The sequence below is a fragment of the Orcinus orca genome, chromosome 5 (assembly GCF_937001465.1).
Source record: "Orcinus orca chromosome 5, mOrcOrc1.1, whole genome shotgun sequence".
Classification (NCBI taxonomy): Eukaryota; Metazoa; Chordata; class Mammalia; order Artiodactyla; family Delphinidae; genus Orcinus; species Orcinus orca.
In genome coordinates, this window is record NC_064563.1 from 66,757,943 (window position 1) to 66,774,420 (window position 16,478).

The following is a 16,478-nucleotide window of genomic DNA, read 5'->3' on the forward strand; positions in this document are numbered from 1 at the left end:
AACATGTGTGTCTGAGTCACTGTGGTCCCGAAGCTTAGGTTACAAGAGGCTGAGAGATGAGGCTCAGAGATAAGCAGGAGCCAGATTACAAAAGGTCTTGTAAGACCATGTCAAGGAGCGTGGGCTTTATCCTAAGAGCAATAGGGAGCCAGAAAGGAGTTAAAGCAAGGAAGTGGCATGACGATATGTGTGTCTTAGTACTTCCCCTCTGGTGCAAATGTGGAGACTAGATTGGAGGGCAGGGGACAGAAGAAGGTGATGGGAGGAGAAAGGGCAGTGGGAAAGAGACCCCACCTGGACTTATTTCTGCTTCCCATCCCCTTCTTCTGACCTAGGCTGGCCTGGTTGTGATACCCATATTTGCAAGAGTAATAATAATGGCTACCATTTATAGATGCTTCCTCTGTGCCAGGCCCTGTGCCGGGTGCTGTGCGGGCTTTGTCTCATTTAAGCCTCACAGTAACCCCGCTGGGTAGGAATGCTCAGAATGCTCACCACCCATATTTTGTAGATGAGAGAGCTCGGGTCAGAGAGGCCAGGTGTCTTGCCCTGGGTCACACAGCTGGTAAGTGGTAACACGACCACCCAAGCAGAGATGTGGCTCATTGTTCCTAACCACCGGGTGCCCTGTCCCCTGAGGCGCCACCCCCACCGTTAGCCTGCACTCTCCGGAGCGGGATGGAGCTGGGTTGGCCAGCTTCCTGCAGCAGAGGAGAACTAGAGCAGTCCTAGTTGGCACAGACGTGATTTGCTGTGGGTCCCTTTAAACAAACTGTGAGTTGTGTTTGGAGAGGGTGTGAGATCTTTGGGAGTGTTTGGGGTCCCACAGCTAGTTTGGCTTTGCCTGTCAGAGGGGAAACAGAGCTGGGCCTGGGGCAGGGTCTGATGCTGGGGACCCTCCTCCCCATTCCCCTCTCACATGAAGGTGCCTCTCAGAAGCCTTGGGGCTTCAGGAACCACTTCCCAATCCAGAGGGGAGCCGAGAAGTCACACTTTGCAGAGGCTAGAGATTGTAGAGGGAGAATGGCTACTATCTCTTTCCCACGCCGCCTTTTCCTGGAGGGGGAATAGGACCCAGGTCTGGGTCAGGGAGCTCTGGAGGGCACCCCAAGGTGATTAGAGCACCCCAAGGAGGTTAGCACAGGGGCAGTGCTCCCAAATGCCAGACTTCTGTGCTGGGCCCTGCCATAGAGAGCTGGGTAACCTTGGAAAGGTCCCTCCCCTACTCCCTGTACCTCAGTTTCCCCACTGGATGAGGAGATCCCTAAATCCCCCCTCTCCCAGCCCCGGAGTCTGAGTCTCCAGAGCCTGGATGAGGCTGTGGTCCAGGCTGACGGGCTTCACAGCTCTCTCCAGCCATGGGGGCCCATCCTGTCTCTCAGGGCCACCGTGGAGCCAGGCTAGAGGGCAAGCTGCCCCTTGAGCCTTCCACAGCCTGAGCTGGAGCGCCTGCTTGCCAGCTCCAGGCCAGCGCCCTGCTCCTGCCCCCCCACCCTTCCCCCTACCCTGTAAGGACACGAGCCCTTCTGGGTTTGCTCTGTCAGTTGGAAGATAGGGCTGGCTTGCACCTGCAGAAGGGCACACTGATTAATTTATTTTGCATCATTTTGCATTACCTGGCTCCCGGGCCTCCAGCTTGACATGCAGATTTATGTAAAAGAGACCCGACATGCAAATGAGCCAGGCCTGCCACTTGTTTTAGTAACAGGCAGGGCTGCATCACTGGCTCCTCCAGCCCAGCTGCTCTTCCCATGGCCCACTGGCTCTCGCAGGCCGAGGAGGTCCGTCCCTGCACTGTGTTGCCTCTGCTCTGCTCAGAGGCCAGGCCAGGTAAGGAGTCAACTTGACAGTGAGGTTAGAAAGAAGAAGGCGGCTCAAGACACTGCTTCCCAAGGAGTTTCTGGCTGTGACTTGTTGAGAGACAGAGTGGAGAGGTAAAGAGACAAACACACACAACCAACCAGAGGGTACGAGGCCAACTGAGAGAGAGGCAGGCAGGGATTCAGACAGGGGAGACAGGGCTGCACACAAAACAAGCATGGACGGAGAGGGATAGACAGATGGACAAAGCACAGGCAAAGCACAAAGTCAGAGAGGGTGAGAAGCAAAAAAAAAAAAAACATCAAGCAGGAGAGTCGGGGACACAAGAGGGGGATGCTGATGGAGGGGGCGGACACCAAGAAAGAAACAGATCTCAGAGTTGCTGTGGAGGAAGAAGTGAGGATATAGCAACAGCCTGGCTGTGGGGAGGAAAAATGAGGGAGGAGTTGGCAATGACAGCTTGATGCTGGGGAGTCGGGGGAAAAGGAGTCACAGGCGGATGTGATGGGGGAGACCTGTGGGGAGAGACAGGGGAGCTGCCCTCTTGGAAGCCCTGGCAGCGGCTTGGCTGCCACAGGCAGAAGCAGTGCCACCACCTCATAAAGCCTGATTCGTATCCGTCTAGCTATGTTTACACACGCAGCTATAGACACACACTTACAAACCACACAGACATGCCTTGGGTAGAAGAAAGCATTCTAGAGCTATGAGGCTCTAGAAAGGGAGCTTGAGGGGTTGTCTAGTGCGGCACTGGCAGTGTGTCTGTCCTCCCAGGGCCCAGGGAGAGTTCACAGCCTGCCACCCCCACCTTCCGGCTGGAGAGCAGCTGACACCCCAGGTCCAGGATGTTCCTTGCTCACCTGTCCCAGCCAGCCTCCCCACTTCCTGTCCTCCAAATGCACTCGATCTGAGCAAGAAGGCAAGCAGGCAAGGAAATAAAAACCAAAGAGGGACCCCCTCTTTTTCCCGCAGCCTCTTTTGTAGGGAAAGTGACACTGTGGGAGGAGGGCGCCATGCGTAGGCCCTGGGTGGGTGATCTTGGAGAGCAGGTAGGGGCAGGGTGGGAAAACTCCCTTGGCTTTTGGATAATCTCCAGCTCCCCCCAATGAGACTTCCAGGGAGGGGACAGAGGAGGCATTTCTTAAAACCTGAGGTGGCGGCACTGAAGGTACCCTCAGAGACCCTCCAGCCCAACCTCATCATTTCACAGAAGAGGGACCCGTGACCCAGAGAGGTCCAGCAGCTCGGTTAGTGCGTAGTCCGGCTAGCGTGGGGTTGGGCTAATGGACGTTTTTGCTAAACAACTGTTGTTACCTCCAAATTGTCTCCTTGGCATTGATGCCCTTCCCCTCTCTTTTTCTGATTCTTCTGACTTGGTGCTGGATACACACACAGCCCCTTGAAGGGTGGACTCTAGTTTTACTCTGAGACAGATGAACTTGGTACACATTGTGAAACTTATGGGCTCAGATGCTTCTGTGCACTTTTCACTGGTGCTCCCATGGAGACCTAGGACTCTTTGGGTCACCTGTACCATCTCACTAGCTAGTACTTGCCAGTTCCCAGCAGATAAAGCCTGCAAACAGCTGAGTCCAGCGAAGGTGTCATGTGAGCCGTAGGATTTCACCTGGCAGAGATCTGCTTTAAGATGGGGTCTCCAGGCACCTGGGTCATCTCTGGAACCCCTCCCTGCCCCTACACACAGATCTAGAAGTGCAGGTCAGCTCCTGAGACTCACGTTACTGCCTGGGCCTGACTCTCCGCTTGGTTCAGCCAGAGGTCATCTAGCTCCACGCTGGCCCTGTCTTTTGTGTCACTCTGTCCGGCTTCAAGTATCACCTTCGTGTTAACCTCTAATCCAGTGGTTGTTAACTTCTTGGGGGTGAGATACCCTTTTGAGGACATGATTAAGGCCGTGGAGGTTCTCCCCTCATGGTACTGTTCATGCCCACGAGACTTTTCATATGATGTCAGGGAATTTGTGGACTCTCTGAAGCCCACAGACCAATATGGACCCAAGAGTCCTCCTGGCATCTCAGGCCTTAGGAAGCGAGGGTCCCAAGGCCCCAGATCATTTCAGAAGAAAACTGAAGCTCTGACCAGGTGGCGTCCCTGGATGCTTCCCATGGAATGTCTCCTTTCCCTCTTTCCGTCTCAGGGATTCCTTTCTAGGCAACTATTTCTTCCTTGCTGAAAAGTCAGATCTAAGCTTCACCGCTATGCCCTAGCTACATATCAGGCAGGCTCAAATGGTACGTAATTCACAACTCCATTTTACTTTCCCTTGGACCCTCTTTCTGTCCTCCTCTCCAGCAGCCCCTCCCACTCAGCCGTGCCCCTAACCCCGTTGTGCTCTGTCTCAAGCCAGGGCTCAGCTGAGCACCAGACCCTGAGGTGGCTCCAGAAGACGAACAGGGTAGGGGACACACTCTCAGGGAGTTGAAAGCTGGTCAGTCAGCCCTTTGTCAGCTAGGGGAGACCACGGATGTCCATGTTCTCAGAAAAAGGGCAAGAGTGGGTGGGAAGAACAGAGAAGCCAGAGGAGAAAGGGAGGGGTGGGTAAGCAGAGTGAGGGCTCTCTCTGCAGATTCCAGACCCTGAGCACTGCCCCGTCCCTACCCCCACCTCTCCTTTTCCAAAAGCTGGTGATAGAGGAGGTTGTGGACTCTGGGCTCTGGGCCTGGCTGGAGAAGCTGAGGGGCCTCTGTGTGAAGGGGAAGCGATGGGAGGGCTGGAATCTCTGGGGGCCAGGGCAGGCTAGGGGCATGGGAAGTTCCTTGTGGAAGGCCTAGGACTCAGGGTGGGCCAGGGCTCAGAAGAGTGAGAGCAGGCCCCTCGCCAGAGAGAGGTCTGGCCAGCCCATGGGGTGGCCCAGGCATCCAAAGTGCCTTTAGATGGAGAAAGCTGTTTAATCTCCCCCTGGAAATCAGGAAGTTGGAACCCAGACAGCTGAATACGGGGCGAGAGGAGTGATTTCAGAGGAAAGATGAAAAGAATTAAAGCCAGCTCAGGAGGGAGCAGAGGAGAGAGGGCAGGTCGGGGGTGGGCGGCGAGGGGTTGTCCACAAAGCCCCTGCACCCTGAGCCTGGCTGGGACTGCTTCTGGGGGTGGAGGTGGGGAGCCTTGCTGAGGCGGAGTCTGTGGGCGGGGGTCAGGCCTGTCATCCAGGGGAATTCTGAGGAGGTGAGTGTCAAAGCAGAGAGGAGCTACCAGGGGGTTCTGAAGATCATGGGAGAGCTCTGAGAGGAGACAGCAAGAGGCCAGGAACAGAGCCTCAGCCCAGATTTCCAGTCCAGGAAGGACCACAGCATGTGTGTGGGGTGCTCTTGTGATGGGGGCAGGGCTTGGTCCTCTTAACTGTCCCTCTCCTCCAGGCCTGGAAACTCCAGCCCCAAATCTCTGGCTAAGCAGCAAAAAGGGACAAGAGTGTATGGTGGATGGGTTATCTACCCCTGGCAGAAAGTGTCACCCAGGGCATCCTGGGGCTGAGGGGCAGGGACAGGGGCTATGGTCCCAGGAGACCCTAGGTTGAAGGACAAGGACTGTCCTAGGAAATGGCCTTGTCCTGCATGAGGTCTAGATGGGAGAGTCGGGACTGGAGGACAGCTGGGACTCAGGCAGAGCCTCTGGTGACTCCTCTGTTCTGCTGTCTGCTCTAGTCACACACACACACACCACCCCCCCATCAGCCATCCTTGCTTGCTTTCATATTCCCTCCCTCCCTCTCTCTCTCTCACACACACACACACACACTCACATACATGCACACTTAAACATACATTTAAATAACTTGCAGACATATATTAGCAAAAACATTCCATCCGGGCTGGGATTTCTCTCATTGCTTTGAATTCCCCTGGGTTTTAACTTGAGGGGGGAAAAAAAAAAAAAGGAAGAGGCAAAGATTTGACTAATGTTGGGTTAAGATTTTTTTCTTACCCGTTTCTTTCTTGGTTACTGACTGCCAAGAATTTATGTTTGTAAAAGGAAAAGAATTAACTGTGTTGATTAAGAGGCAAACTCCCTGGAAATGTTCTCTCTTAACCCTTTGGTACCCTCTCAGTGAGAGATACTGGGGTTCTCTGGCCCAGGGCTTCACATCCCTGGGCTGGAGGCCCAGAACCTTCCAAGGGGCTGATCCTGTTCAAAGGGAACTTACGGAACAGAGGCAAGCCAGGCCCTTCGGGTGTGCGAGGGCATGCGAGCGTGTGTGTGGATGAGCAGATGTGTAAGTAAGTATTGTGAGAGTCCGTGTGTGAGCGTGGGTACTGTGAGTTCACGTGTACGTGTGTGTGAGTGTGCAGGTGTAGGAATCAGCGTGCTGGCCGCATGCCTGTGCCCCAGTGGATATGGGGTGCGCTGGGCGTCCCTGCCGCCTGCTGGCTGGGCGGCCAAACACCAGGAAGGGGAGGAGAACTTCACCTTGACCAAATTAGCGGGCACTGATTTGGCAGAAGCCGAGGGCCTGGGCGTGGGGAGGCTTAAGCTGAGGAAGCAGGTTCTTTCCTGATATCTAGCAGCTGTTACCACAGACTGACCACAACCAAGGCCAACTCTGGCCATCACTCAGTGTCCTTGCGTGGGGAGCCAGGGGTGGGGGAATTCTTTCCTTTTTCCAGCTCAGCCTAAGAACCCACCTCCCCGCTCTCCTTCCACAGCTTCCCCAGCCCTTAGGAAGAGCCTGAGCCACGTGGCTCCCGAGCTAGGGCAGACAGCAGAGGCGCCGAAGCCTCTGGGATGAGGCAGCCCTGGAGCTGGGACTGAGGGGTCTGACTGGAGAAAGGATGTTGCAGGGAGACAGAGGAGCAAAGGAGAGCTTGCTAGAAGCTCAGAGCCTCGTGCATATGCATCCAACCATCCAGAACTACCGGTAGAGCCTTCCACCTGGTCTAACTCCTCCCGGACCTTGCACTGTTTCCCTCAACCTGGACAGATCTTCCATCCCTCCTTTGTTTAGCCAATTCCTACTTGTCCTTCAAGTCTTAGATGTCACCTCCTCCAGGAAGCCTTCCTTGCCCCCATCCTTAGCTGTCCCCCCTTGCACGACAGCACCCTGGGCACACAGGCACACTCCACCTGGTATGAGCCTCACGTCCTCTTGTCTGTCTTCCCCGCTGGACCCTGCAGTCCTTGAGGATAGAGGTGCTGTCTTCTTCATCCTGAATCCCCTATGCCTAGAACCATGCTGGCACCCAGCATGGGCTCAGCCAGGGCTTACCCAGTTGGATTTAAGACCCTTGACTGCCAAAATCAGTGTTAGTCACTCCACAGGCTGTGATCTAGAGTGCTTAGTATACATGCCCCCGCTATGACACTTACCACAAGACCCTAGTGTCATCTGCACATATATTTGACCCTCTTAATTTTCTGTGAGTTTCTCAGGACAAGGATTTGGTCATAGTCATCCCCAGGGCCTCGCACAACATCAGACAAATAGTAAATGCCCAATAAATGTCAAATGAATGAAAGAGTAACCAATGCATGATAAAAAAAATCCAAGAACAGGGCTTCCCTGGTGGTGCAGTAGTTCAGAATCCGCCTGCCGATGCAGGGGACATGGGTTCGTGCCCTGGTCCGGGAAGATCCCACATGCCGCAGAGCAGCTGGGCCCGTGAGCCATGGCCGCTGGGCCTGCGCGTCCAGAGCCTGTGCTCTGCAACAGGAGAGGCCACAACAGTGAGAGGCCCGCATACCACCAAAAAAAAAAAAAAAATCCAAGAACATATATAGAGGGGCTAATGTAGCTATAAAGATTGTTAAGGGCTAGAGTGCAGAGGGGAGACTGTGCTATCAGAGCAGGATGGGAGGATAGAAGGGAAACATTCACTGAGCACTTAACTGTGCACCAGCACTACCCCAGGCATCTAGGGGTCATTATTTCATTTTATCCTCTCCATCTTGTGTGTGGGGGTACTTACCTCGTTTGACATATCAGGAAATTGAAACTAAGAGAGGTTAGGTAACTTGCCCAGGGTCACGCAGCGGTACAGGTTCAGCCGGGATTCAAACCCAGAGCGTATGTTTCTCCCACTGTGCCATGGTTCACGAAGGACATGAGTTTTGAGCAGAATTTTGAAAGATGAGAGGGGCATCGCTTTGTAGAGAAGGATCACAAGCTCAGGCAGGTGGAAGACTGAGGTTTCCTAGGAAGGATTAATGCTGGCTAGCTTGTCCCATGAGTTAACATAAGCTACTTTATGTCCAGGAAGCAAGGAGAGAACCCACATGACAAGGGACAGTGCAACTGTGGAGAAGGCAACGGAGCAGAGAACAGTCCAGGAAGGCCTTCAAAAGTAGATCTGAAGCCCAGTTTTGAAAAGGCAATGGGTGGGGATTTTCAAAAGGAGCCAACACGGATTTAGGGCTAATTGGGTGGCAAATGCTATGCTGAGCACATATTAACACATTTAATTCTTCCAGCAAGGCTCTGAGGTGGGTCCTGCTATGATCCCCAAATACTGGGGAGAGTGGAGGCCCAGAAGGGTTAAGTAAGCTGCCCCAGGTCACAGGGCTAGTTAACGGTAGACCTGGGACTTGAACCCAGACAGTTTGGTTCCAGAGTCTGTGCTCATGGCCACTGAACCAAGGAAGGTGAGCAGGGCTATGGAGGTCCCTCAACATGGAGGGTCACTCTAAGTCACATTGGCAGACGGTCTGGGAGTGTGGTCCAGATCTGGTTGGAGGGATAGGAGAGGTCAAGTTAGAGGAAAGACACAAATCCCAGGCTGATGAATGAGGACATCATTTCAGGCTGGGGAACACTTAAAAGTGGGGGGCAGGGACAGAGTCTCTGATGATCTAAACCTTCTCCATGCATGTGGAGAACTTGTCCTTGCTTCAGGGACTCTGGAGTTCATCACCCCTGTCCCAGCCCCCATGAGGGAAACCCCAGAGGGCTATGATGCTGTGGATTATTCCTAGGCTACTTCTCCTGGAGAACTCTATTTCCTCTCTACCCACCCAACCTGTAAGCAGGGGAGTCAAGCCAGACGTGGCAAGTGGGCCCACCCCTGGCCTTGCCCTTTTTCCTGCTGGATGCCTGCTGCCCTGGGGGACGGGGACTTTTCCTTCTTTCCATTCAGGCCAGGACCCCTGGGAAGGGGACTTGCAGTCTCCTGGTATCTCAGCTCTAACCTCTCTAACCTTCTGCCTTCTCCAGCCATGTTCCTTTGTGGTCTGGGTGGGTGTCACTGTCCCAGGCCAGCCCATGCCTCTGTCCAGAGAATCCAGAGACCCTTAGGAAGAGGGCAACAGACAAGCCATGGGCTGAGGGAAGATGATGACTCCCCCACTGGCCTGGTCTTGTGGTTTTGGGGGCTGTTAGATCTTTTTGAAGGCGGATGCTTTGTATCAGAACACTAAGAGCTGTTCTCTCGAATACCCACGTTCAAGAAATGCTTTCTATCCAGCTTTGGAACTTCGGGTCTGGAGGGAACCGGCATCCTGGGATTCCCCTATGACTTCTCTTATAGCCACAGCAGATCGGCCGCCAGCCATTCTCTCCCTCCCCTTCCCTGGGCAGGAAACCATCCTGAAACATACCTTTGAAAGGTCCTCTCAAACAGCCCTTTACCTTGGTGCGACACCTTAGAGTCACCAAGCATTCTTGCATCCTTGGCCCGTGGGGCCCTCCTCATATCAGCCCTATCAGGCAGGCAGCTCAGAGATTATTAGACCCATTTTACAGATGAGGAAAATGAGGTCACATGGTTGGTGAATCATGCTGGCCCCACTGTTATACTTCTAGGCAGTGGGATCAGAAGGTAGTCTGGGAGGGGAGGGGCTGGGATCTGGATCAATGCAACCAAGGAGATGGAATTGGAGAGATGACTGATCACAGTTCCTCTGTGTTCAGGAAGTTCCACCTTGAGTCACCTGCTTTTCCCTGACCACGACACCATCAGCTTCCTGCTGAGTGGTGGTGAATCAGCTCCAAGTTGCTCTCAGCCAGGCTCTCGTAGGATCTGACTCAAGGTCCGTTTCAGGTAGGCAGTATCTGTGGAGACTTCTGGTCTCAGGCCCACATCTAAACAAGAGCGAGCATTTGAGAAATATTTGTGAAAAAAGGACACCATCAGCAGCATTTGGGCTCTTCAGAGAAAAGAGATGCACAGGCTACAGGGGCGGCTGCAATAGCAATACACAATTACATAACAGCATCACCACGACACCCTGCATTGCTTTAGCACTGCTTCCAAAGAGCTTTAAACACCTTCAGGTTTATTAGGCTACTTGATCTTATAAAAGTCCCACAGATGGGTGGTGATAGTTATTATGACCATTTTATAGATGAGGAAACTGAGGCCTGGAAAGGTGTTAAGTGATGTGCCCAAGGCCTTACAGCAAGGGAGTGGGGAAGTAGGGCTGAGTCTGTCCTGTTTCTAGACGTTTCTCTAGGTGTTTTATTCGTGGGACTCCCTTTTGGTGTCCACATTCCTATGAGGCAAGGTGTGGACAGAGGAGGTGACTGGCAGCAGGCTCAGAGAATTTTCCTGCACAAGGTCACTGAGAAACAGTGAGTCAGGCTCCCTTATATTGAGGTCAGTTTCCTCTTTCACTTCTCCAAACAATTGTTGGGGAGTGAGCTCACTTGTTGTTTATCCTCAGATGAGGTGCCTTGAAGGGTACTTGCACAGGGGTACTTGCACAGAAGGGTGCTTGCACAGTCGCCCCTGAAGGGTTTGATAGTTGTGGTGTTCTGAAAAAGTGGCCAGTGCTCTTGCCCTGGGAGTCCAGCCCTCCCGGCCCAGTAGTGCCCCAGTCAGGTGAAGGGTCTTCGCTAGCCCTAGTCGGTTACCAGAGCGTCGACACTGGTTTCCTGACCTCTAATACCATTCCATTCAATCCTCTCCATGGCGGAGCTTCCTAAAGCTCTCCCTCGTTCTCAAACATTGTCAGTGGAGTCCCATTGCTTCCAGCCTCAGCTTGGCCTTCAAGACCCACCCAGTCAGGTCCCAAACTGTCTCCCCAGCTTTGGATCCTCCGCCTCATCCTCCTCTACAAAACCCTGTCTTCGGCCAAGACTGTAGGGCTTGTGCAGACATGCTTTGTTTTCCCAACTCCACTGTTGACTGTGATATTATTCCCTTGGTCTGGAAAGCCACTCCCACCCTCTCTGCTGAATTTCTATCCATCCTTCAAAACCTATGATGAATGTGATCTCCTTCATGAGGACCTCCTTGATCATACCACCAGGAAATGATCCCTCCCTCCTGGGATGTCTCACTTGGCATGCGGGTCTCTACACAAGCAATTCTTTGTGTGTTGTGGCAATGGTATAAAGCCTTGGATGTTTGTAAAACTTCAGAGATTGCAGAATTCTTTAATACCGTGTGTATGTGTGTGTGTGTGTGTGTGTGTGTGGTGTGTTTATAAGAGGTGAGCACAGCTATGTAGAATACCTCAACACAAGAAGGGATTGGACATTTACTGGGTTTGGAATGTGTCAATCACTTCTGCTCGGCCAATGAACAGAGAGCCAGATGTATCCCTCAGAGGAGAGAGAACGCTCACTATAAAATCTGTAAACACTTGGAGGAAGAAAGAACAGAGAGGGGGAGAACGTGAACAGTATGTATCGATCACTCTATATTCCAGGCACCGGGTTAGAGAGGAAACTTCACGTGAACAATGAGCTCACTTAAGGCTCACAACAGCTTTTAGAGGTAGGGGTTATTGCCCTCATTTTGTGGATATGTGCCATTGAGGGTCAGGGTCTTCAGGAAATAGACTCTGAGAGGAAGACTGTGTGCAGGAGGTTAATTGGGGACTGTTCACAGAGCAAGGCCTGTAAGGAAACAGGACTGGGCGAAGGGAGAGGGTGAATGGCATTGGAGTTGCCACGAGGCCTCAGTCGCTCCCATGGGGCACACTGAAGCTTAGACGACGCTTCAGAGATGTTCCCGCATCCAGGGAGTGGGGCTGGGTCATTGCACCCCTGGGAAGGGGCATAACTTAGGCAAGGCCGCTCCCTGCAGCTGAGGGCATTTCCTGGGGAGGGACAGCACTCACTGCACGTACAACTTTGGACTTGAGAAATGCCTGTCCTGCACACACACAGCACTGCTAGCGAGTGGGAGGATTAGGGATTGAACTCAGGCCTGTGCTTTGCTCTGAGGCACCGTGTGGCTTTCAATCCATCTCAGAATCCAGCCTGGCCACCCTGAACCCAAAAGGCACCTTCAGGAAGACCGTGCCCAGAACTTCCCCCGCGGAAGTCACCCCATGAAGAGAATGGTCTCCACTTTTTGGAAGACCTCAGTAGATCTGGCGTCAAATAATAGCAGTGAGAAGGCAGGTATTGCTGATGTTTTCCGATCCTTACACTTTGGGAACTTTGATGGTGGAATACCAGTGTGATATCCAAAATATTTCACAACCAGGAAAACACCCAGGACAGTCAGAGGGCTGGCAGTATGCATCCCAGCTGAACATGAATTACACCTGGTGCGCTCCGGAGGACAAGACTGCAGCTCTCCCCAAGAGCCATGTGCTGGGAAAGAACCTGGGAAGGGCTTTCTTCAGAAAACAAAGCTGACAGAGGCAGGTCATTTGATTAAATTGGCCATTTGCTTCAGCATCTGGGGTTAGTGATCTATGCTGTAAGCTTCTCCTTTTGCAAGGACAGTGTCTTACTCAGCTCTGTATTTCCCCAAACCTGGCACAGTAAAGTTTGTTCCATGAAATCTGTATGACCCTGGGCAAGACCCCACCCTGCTCTGTGCCTCAGTGTCCTAGTTTATAAGATGAGAGGTTTCCAAACCCTGTTTCTCCTTGAAACGGGAGAATCTGGTGAAGCCCCCTTAGGAGAAGGGAGATGAGTGGGCCGGTCCAGGGCCTCCTATCCTACTTTACCCAGAGCAACTCCTCTTGTATTTGTTTATGCTTCCATACGGTTTCACTTAAACCAGCATTCCTCAGCTAAAAACAAAGCCTGGGAACCACCGGGCTGCATATGATATCTGAGGTCCCTTACACACAGCTCTGACATGTGTGGATGTGAGTGAGCAGATGGACAAATGAACGAATGAATGAGTGAACCAATGCATGAGTGAATGAACTCTTTGTGTACCTAGCTAACATAGGCCAGTCCCTGGCCACACCATTCTTGGAGCTGATGGCCAGCCATCCTGGGAAGTTTGGTAATTGACACAGGGCTTTCCCAATGTCCTGTCAATTGCGGGAGTCTGTCTCCACCAAGGCCATGGATAAGGCCTCCTCCCTGCAGATACCTCGGATGCCACCAGGTCCGGGCTGCACTTGTCTTTGACTTTCCTAATACGTTGACTCAGCTGAAAGAGATACTGACAACAGCAGCACGAGTCACTGGCAGGTTTGGTGAAAGAATCACTGGGTTTTCTCGGTGTGTGTCCTGGGGCGTGGCACTAGGTCTGCTTGCTTCAGCTCCCTTCCCTCATAGGGAGAGGGGTCCCAGTTTTGGCCTTGCCCTCCCTCCCACAATCCCTCCCTCCCTTCCTCCATTTCTTTCTTCCTCCAAGGCAGTGGTTCTCAATCTTGACTGCATGTTGGAATCACCTAGGGAGACTTAAAAATTACTGATGCCCAGAGATTCTGATTTCTTGCTTTAGGGTGTGGCCTTGACAATAGGATTTGAAAAAGCTCCCCAGGTGATTTTAATATTCAGCCAAGGTTGAGAACAACTGGTCTGAGGATACGGAGTAGGGCTCCCAACCTCAGCTAAAACCGTTTCTAGCCGTGGGATTCAGATGTGTCTGCTGGATTTGGGGAGGCGTGGGGCACAGGTTTCTCTTAGCAATGGGGGACATAAAGGGAAGTGGAGGGAAGTACACATCACCACCCCTGCCCCGATAACCTAGCACTGAGTCCTGTGGGAGGATAGGCCTCAAAGGAAGCCGAAGGGGCTATTTTCATAAAGGGTCCTATGAGGCTCAGGGAGATCAGTCCTGTTTGGGGTCTAGGTGACAGGGTGTGACAGCATGGGGGAGGGGCAAAGGACACTATGAGGCTCCAGGGCACAGAGGACACCAGGTAGGCATGGTGGCAGCAAGGCCCACCCTGGGGTGACTGTGGTCTGCACGGCATCAGAGAGCAAACAGGGTCGGCAGAGAGAAGCTTTGGTGAGACATGGCGTCCACTCCCCGTAACAGTCCTGCTCACGAGCACATGTGGGACACTCCCAAGGGGTCCCTCAATCACAGAGTGAGCCTATGGCAGACAAGAGCAAGCAGCAGTGAAATCTGGTCATTTCATTGAGGGGAACCCACGTAGACTTGTGGGATGGTGAGGTCTGGGGACCCTCGAGTCACAAATACAAGCCACAGTCTTGAAACTGTCCGGTGGTGGTGGCAGCGTGATAAGGTACGACAGATGTGAAGCAGAGGAGCAGACGTTTGTGACCTGCTCTGAAATGGCCCCCTGGCTGGATCAGTCCCCCCAACAGCTTTCCCCCGTGTGCTCACATCCAGTCAGGGTCTTCTCAACGCAAGGCTTTTCTGCGTGCATGTTCACAATGTGAGTTATGTGCTCTTACTTCCTGTGCAAGTTCTTTCTCTCTCTCTCTTAAAATCACATTTTCTCCTAAATTAGAAAGCCTCTTTAATTGTTAGCAGGAACTGAGTTTTTGCTCCTTGCATGGACAATATCATTAAACACTGGAAAATAAACAACGTGGAAAACATTAAGACATTTTCAAATCCTTTGCTTCCCAGAGGGTGTCTGGGGTCCTGGGCAGGACAAGGTTCTGCTGGCCTGGGTTTATATTGTGTTGATGACTTGACCCCTCCAGCTGTGAGAAGCCAAACTGACAGCAGGGTTGTTTTTACTAAACTTCCCAGGATTGCAAACTTGATTTGGGAGGCATTTGCGCTGAGGTCTCCAGCGACTGCACCGAGCTTCCTCCGTGGGCAGAGTGCATGATGGGAGTGGCCAGTGGCCCTCGTAGCTGACAGCTGTTGTAAACCATCGCTGTCCTCCCGAGCTATTCCACAGGACCCGGGGAGGTGAGGGGAGCCGCGGGAGGGGTGGTGTGGGAGAACATTTCTTTCCATCTTGCTGAAATGTGAGTCTAATGAAATGATAATGAGGTTGTGGCCTTTAAGCTCCATTGAGCTGCTTGTGCATTGTAATTTTACCCAGAGTGGGGCTAGTTTTTGAAATGATTAAAACTATCGATTCCTAGGCCTGTGTGGCTTGAATCGGAATTCATTAGAAGCCCAGAGGTGAGGGATAAACGTTTCTCCCCAGTTCAGCTGGGAAACTGATCTCATCTTGTCTGAGTCTCCTCCTGCCCGCCCACCCAGCTCTCCAGCAGACCCCTGGCAGCATAAGCAGCTGGTGTGGGAACCCCTGGCAGTGCTGGAAGACAGACAATAAATAGGACCCAGCATCCACAGAGCGGCAAGTTATGAAAGTACCAGCCATGGGTCCTAGCCCATTTTCCTGGGACCTCTCCCTCCTGTTGGAGGAGGGAAGCTCTCAGTGTTTAGTCTTGGTCCTATTTTCTTACAGGCGTTATAAGTGCAATGTCTTTTCTGTGAAAAGAAACACACAGAAACACAGAAACCGTCCAAAGTTTGACCCAGAAGAATCCTGGAAGTAGAAACTCCAGCCGGGAGGGTGGCTGACAATGTGGGGTGAACTTGGATCTCCTGAGTACCATCTTTCTTGGCATAGAATGAGGGGTTTCTCCCTCTGATTTTTGTTATCACCACCATTCTGGCTTCCAAGAGCATAAGATGACTCCTTTCAAGTTTAGAGCTGAGACAGGCTGGCATCTTAAAAAAATAACCTTACTTTGAAAACGGTATGGAGGTTTCTCAAAAAATTAAAAATAGAACTACCATATGATCCAGCAATTCCACTTCTGGGTATTTACCCAAAGGAAACAAAAACACTAACTCAAAAGGATAAATGCACCCCCATGTTCATAGCAACATTATTTATAATAACCAAGACACAGAAACAACCTAAGTGTCCATTGATAGATGAATGGATAAAGAAAATGTGGTGGGGACTTCCCTGGTGGCACAGTGATTAAGAATCCACCTGCCAATGCAGGGGACACGGGTTCGAGCCCTGGTCCAGGAAGATTCCACATGCCGCTGAACAACTAAGCCCGTGAACCACAACTACTGAGCCTGTGTGCCACGACTACTGAAGCCAGCGTGCCTAGATCCCGTGCTACACAACAAGAGAAGCCACCGCAGTAAGAAGCCCGCGCACCACAAGGAAGAGCAGCCCCTGCTCATCTCAACTAGAGAAAGCCCACGCGCAGCAACGAAGACCCAACACAGCCAAAAATAAAGATAAATAAATAAATACATTTGTTAAAAAAAAAGAAAAGAAAATGTGGTGTACGTATATACTGTGGAATATTATTCAGCCACCAAAAGAAAAAGTAAGGATATTATGCTAAGTGAAGTCACACAGAGAAAGATAAATACTATATGATCTCACATATATGTACAGTCTAAAAACAAGTGAACAAAGAAGAAAACAAAATAAAACTGAACTGGGTGAAGGGGATCAAAAGGTACAAACTTTCAGTTATAAAATAAATAAGTCATGGGATGTAATATACAGCATGGTGACTATAGTTAATAATGCTGTATTGTATATTTGAAATTTGCTAAGAGTAGACCTTAAAAGTTCTCATCACAAGAAAAAAAAATTGTAAC

The 16,478-nt window shown here is 51.7% G+C and overlaps 1 long non-coding RNA gene across 1 annotated transcript in view; it reads left to right on the forward strand.

The window, feature by feature from the left end:
* LOC117196060 (uncharacterized) overlaps positions 1-16,478 on the forward strand; it is a 31,166-nt gene that overhangs the window by 10,779 nt on the left and 3,909 nt on the right. The window lies entirely within an intron of this gene.